This window comes from Canis lupus, chromosome 3 (genome assembly GCF_011100685.1).
Source record: "Canis lupus familiaris isolate Mischka breed German Shepherd chromosome 3, alternate assembly UU_Cfam_GSD_1.0, whole genome shotgun sequence".
In the NCBI taxonomy this organism is placed as follows: domain Eukaryota; kingdom Metazoa; phylum Chordata; class Mammalia; order Carnivora; family Canidae; genus Canis; species Canis lupus.
The window spans coordinates 82,059,149-82,065,164 of NC_049224.1; positions in this window are offsets into that span (position 1 = coordinate 82,059,149).

Below are 6,016 nucleotides of genomic sequence, written 5' to 3' on the forward strand. Positions count from 1 at the left end.
ACAGAGACAGAAAGGGAGAGAGAATCTCCAATAGACTCCCTGCTGATTGTGGACTCCAATGCAGGGCTCAATCCCAGGACCCTTGAGATCATGACTTGAGATGAAACCAAGAATTGAATACTTAACTGATTGAGCCACCAGGCACGTCTTTCCTTAACTTTATATAGAACTTCTTTATATAGAAGTTGAGGAAATCATGAATGAATATCAAAAGACTATGATAAATGAGTAAGTCAATTTAAGAAAAAAAAAATTCTAAGTAAAAAATGTAATTTTTGAAAAAAATCAATCAATAGAATTAGATGGAATCAAGGAATAACTGGAAAATACTCCCAAGGAGTTTGTCTACAATGCAGCACAGATAAACCTTAAAATGAAATTATGAAGATGCTCCTAAAAGATATTGAGGACATATAATTGAAGTTTCAGAAGAAGAGACAATATTTTAAAAGTTAATAGTTAGGGATGCCTGGGAGGCTGAGTCAGTTAAGTGTCTGAATCTTGATTTCTACCCAGGTCCTGATCTTAGGGTTGTGGGGTGGAGCTCTGGACCGGCTCTGCACTCAGCAGGGAATTTACTTCAGATGCTTTCTCCCTCTTCTCCTCCACCTCTGAAAAACAATACAGATTTGTCTTCATTAAAAATATTAATAGCTAAATATTTTTTTCAGATTTATAACAAAAAAATATAACATCAAGAAGCAGACTGTATCAAAAGAATTAAAATAAATAAACCTATGGCTACTAAAATTATAATAAATCTGTAGAACATTAAAGATAAAAGATTAAAAGAAGCTAAGAAATTAAAAAAAAAAAAGAAGTCATTTACAGATAAATGGTCTTTAACTTGAGAGCAGACTTCTTTCCATAATGATAGAGTCACAGTGTAGTGGAATAATATCTTAAAGGTTTGAGAAAAACTGACAACTCAGAATTGCTTATTCAGCCAAACTATCAATTACAAAATAAGTGAAATAAATATTTGTGGATAAACAAAAAGTTATATTGTTTACCATCAAGACACCTGAACTAAAGAAACGTAAAATGTTTGCTAAGGAAGGACACTGAGCACAAATAAATAATATAAAATACAAACAGGAGACCCCTGGGTGGCTCAATGGTTGAGCACCTGCCTCGGTTCAGGGCGTGATCCCGTGGTCTCAGGATCGAGTCCCACATTGGGCTCCCTGCCTGGAGCCTGCTTTTCCCTCTGCCTATGTCTCTGTGTGTCTTTCATGAGTAAATAAATAAAATCTTTAAAAATAATAAACAAAGTACAAACAGAATAATAAGAAAATAAAAGTATAAATTAAATGCAAAGGATCATTCTCAACAATAATAACTATAATAGCAATATGTTAAATTATGGATTTAAAAGTAAAGCACTTATAATATTGGAAAAATAGTGTGCATGCTGACAAGAAAAAAAAACAGAATCTGCGTGATCCTTATACTGTTCATAAGGATGTTAAAATATTTGAATTGTTAATATAAATTAAATACACAAGGTAAGATTTTAAAAATAACTCACTTTAGAGTGGGGTTGGCAAACACTTTCTATAAATATTTTAGGATTTGAAGTTGTCTCTGTTTCAACTATTCAACTCTTCCATTCTTGCTTGAAAACTTACAGTATGTAGCAAACAGATATGTCTAGGTTTCAATAAAACTTTATTTACAAAACAGATATGAAGCTGAGTTTTCCATCTAGGATATAGACTGCATGTCTTCTGAATTTTTAAAATTTCATATCCTCTTGACACGTCAATATCCCAAGAAACAGGGTCTAAGTATGCTATTTAGCTGACAGTGTGCATCACTGTCGCAAGGCTGCTGGTTGCCACAAGTGTCCTGGCAGGCCCTGACTTTGACTGTGACAGTGACATTCAGATGCACCAATGAAATCCTCTTGTGCCTTCTGCTTGTGTGCTCCACCCTGACTCCCAGTAAAGGTACTTGACCATGGGTCTTCATTCTCTCTCAGCTCCCTACTTGCTCAGTAGAGTCCATACCCTTGCAGCCCCTTCCATATGGGCTCCTATGTGGTGTGCAGTATCTCGCTCTTCTAGGACCTCTGAGATTAGTACATCTGTCATTTTCATATACGTCTCCAAGTTCTTATTTCATGTCTGAACCAAATTATCTTTAAAAAAGCCAATCCAATCCACCTTAAACAACATAACTATTCCTTACAACACATTACAGATTCCTACTGCAGAGTCTAAAAAACAAAACAAAACATAAAACAAACTGGGGTAGACAGACAGGGAGAGACAGGTAGAAACAGAGAGAAGATGCTAAGATGGAGTGAGAAAATTGAAGAATAATTCCATCAATCCAAAAGGAAAGATGAATATTGAAGAACAAAATCATAGAAACATAGGAATAATAGGAATTATAAAGTAAGCTGGTGAAAGTAAGTCATAGTTATCAATAAAATGAAAGTTTAATAGGCAAAAGACAGCAATAAATAAGACAGAGAAAAACAACTATTTCCTAGAAGCATTTATAAAAGAAAATACTAGGAAAATTTAAAGATAATAAAATAATGCAATGTTGTTTCAGGAGTGAGAGGTGATTTGTGTACTGTTTGCCATTTTACATAAAGTATTCTAGGAGAAATTCAATGTTCAGTTGACATTTGGGCACTCTTAAGTGGGGAGGCTCATGGATAGAGAGGGAGAGAACATTCAAGAACATTACTCAGCTATTAGAAATGACAAATACCCACCATTTGCTTCAACGTGGATGGAACTGGAGGGTATTATGCTGAGTGAAGTAAGTCAGTCGGAGAAGGACAAACATTATATGTTCTCATTCATTTGGGGAATATAAATAATAGTGAAAGGGAATATAAGGGAAGGGAGAAGAAATGTGTGGGAAATATCAGAAAGGGAGACAGAACGTAAAGACTCCTGACTCTGGGAAACGAACTAGGGGTGGTAGAAGGGGAGGAGGGCGTGGGGTAGGAGTGAATGGGTGACGGGCACTGGGGGTTATTCTGTATGTTAGTAAATTGAACACCAATAAAAAATTAAAAAAAAAAAAAAAAAGAACAAGCAAAGGCTTCAAATGAATGTGAACTTGGTGGGTTCTAAATGCACAAGAGGCCCGTGAGTCTTGATCACAGAGAAAAAGGGGTAACAGTAACAAGTGGGAATTGGGGAGGTAGGTATAGGGGAAGGGATCTAACCATAGACAGGGTGTAAGAAACAGAAAAATACTTGTTTTTCTTTTGGAAAACAACTTTTATGTAGAGTGAGTAATTAGCCAACTCTGTTGATGATTTATAGAGCTTATAAAGTACTCATTAATTTCAAAACATCCTCCTCCATTTCTTCAGTTATGTTTATTAATCATTACAAATAATTATGCTCATGCCATTTTGTATATATACATGTATATTATATATATGCTAATACCATATTTATTTATATCTATATAAATATAGATATTTAGTATAATTCTTTTTCAGTGCAAATTCTCTTAGCAGAAGTAACACACTGAGTCCTAAGTATTGAGGTTTCAAGTGAGTTTTTCCCCACCTACCCTAAGGCTCTCAATTTGAATGCTTGGCAGTGGGAAGCAGACAGGAGAGAAAGAGATTTCAGTAGTGTAGGGGCTAAAGGTAGACCTCACCAAAATAGATAGACCATTTTGGCAGGAACATTATTTTGAGTTAAAAGCAATCCAAACCCAGCAGATTTGAGAAAGCTCTTTAGCTCCCTCATCCCACGCCCCCTCTTCACCCCCCCTACACAATTGCCTGCCAGTACCAGGAAGAGAGATATTAACAGAGATTCCTATTTACCTAAGGAACTGATCAACATACTAGGGCAACCTTTGTTTTCCAAACATCTCCGTTCACCTTCCTGCTCATGGTCCTCCTCCCTTTTGTATCCTGAGACCCACCCCTCTCCTTAGACTATATAAGCATCATGTTACCTCACTGTCTTTGGGAGTTCCATATCTGTGTGGATTCCCCAAATGTATACTACGAAATTTGATTTTCTGGTATTAATCTGGAGATTTCTCTCCAGAAATGTCATGTCATTTTTTTTTTTTTTTAAGATTTGTTTATTTATTCATGAGAGACACATGGGGAGAGAGAGGCAGAGACACAGGCAGAGGGAAAAGCAGGCTCCTTGCAGGGAGCCCGATTGGAACTCGATCCCGGATCCTGGGATCATGCCCTGAGTGGAAGACAGACGCTCAACCCCTGAGCCACTCAGGCATCCCTATCTCATGTCAATTTTTTTGTTTGTTTGTTTGTTTTTTGTCTCATGTTAATTGGAATCTTAGGCCAGCTAGAAGGACCTTCAAGGTCAGAGTAAAATTCTTCCTCCCCAAAAGCGGCATCAGAAAACTGTTCTCTGACCACTTTACTTGATTAGCCCTAATAATCACATTTATATAATGAACTTCCTAGGAAAGGTAAGCTAGCTCTTTTGAACTGGACAATACTGGATTTCTTTCTGCAATTATTTCTGACTATTGTGCAATAAAAGATTAATCTTATCCTACTGTTTTTGCCAGGTGGACTGGGGAGATCCCTGGGCCCTGAAGCTTCCACGCAGTCCATCTTCCAGATATTACTGGGAACTCTTAGTCTTGTCACAAAAAAGAATTCAAGGATAGATCAGATAAAGGTTAGGCACAGCAAGTAAAAAGTTTATTAGAAGAGAGCACAATTGAAAAAAAAAAAAAAAGAAGAGAGCACAATCTTGAAATGTGAGAGTGAGTGAGCTCAAGGGAGACCTACATATCCTGGATTTTGGATCTCTATTTTTTTTTTTTATAGAGTTAATTAGGGAAGGCAAGTTTTAATTTATTGGGGGATATTTCTTTGGGAGCAGGGTTCTGCACCTTTTCTCCCTTACTTGGTTTCTTCCGTGGTCAGGGTTTCTTATCTTCTTTGTCTTGGACCTGCCTGAATTGATCTGGCTTCTGGTAGCTTTGTTTGGAAGTACTTTCAGATCAAGTCTCTTGACTTTCCTGATGGTTGACTCTGACTCCCCATTTGCTGGCCTCCAGATATCCTGTTAAAACATAATTAACTGCAAACTAGTGTGAAGATAAAACTACTAATCTAATGTTAAGTTGCAGGTGTATGGGCATGTGAGTGAGGCTGCCAGCCAGTACCTCAACCAGGCCCTTCTTAAAGGATTCACATACTTAGATGTTGGCCTAGATCTCCTCCTTTTGGATCCAGATGGCCTTCTGAGAGTGACAGCAAGCTCAGCTCTGTGAGCCTGTCAGCTTGTCAGGCCAGTACCATTGCTGGAGATGGCTGTGCATGACCTGCTTCTCTGTGATGGTGGTAGTGCTGGGGCGGGAAGGGTGTCAAAATGTTCTTTGGCACTGTCTTTGGACACTGAGAGCACATTGGTTCTCTCCTCCTCCCTATATTCCCTGGCACAGGTGATGTTCAAGAGCATAGGGTATCCATCATGGCACTAGTGTACTGCTAGATTTCTAACAGGTCTTGGTTTCTGGGAATGAGACCCTTCTTCAGAGCCTGGAAGAGAAAAGCTTTGCACAGAGTAGGGGACCATGTAACCTGTCACAGCCTCTTCTGCTGAGAGTAGCTTCTCATGCTGCTCTGATTCCACCAATCTTTCCTCCACTACTTTATCCACTATCATATCAGTACTCATGGGGGGGGGGGGGGCGGTGGTCAACGAAATGCCTAATCTTCACCTGCCCTCTAACAAATCCACACACATCTCTAGCGGTCTTTCTTCAAGGTATCATAGACTCTCAGTTGTTATAGTTCCTTCAGTCATGTGTCCTTGATGACAGCATGCTGCAGGTCCACATTAGCCACTCCTCACACCAAGCACTAGCCTCACTACAGCCACAATAAGAGGTTATGACTATGACCTAGCTCTCCAGCAGCTCAGTGGCTAGAACCAAGGCATACAGACCCTTGAAGTGAAACTGTGTTTTTACTTATGTTCCTCAACCATGGTGATTGCAAAAACAAAAATTCAAGTGAAGGGTCTATTTAACATCA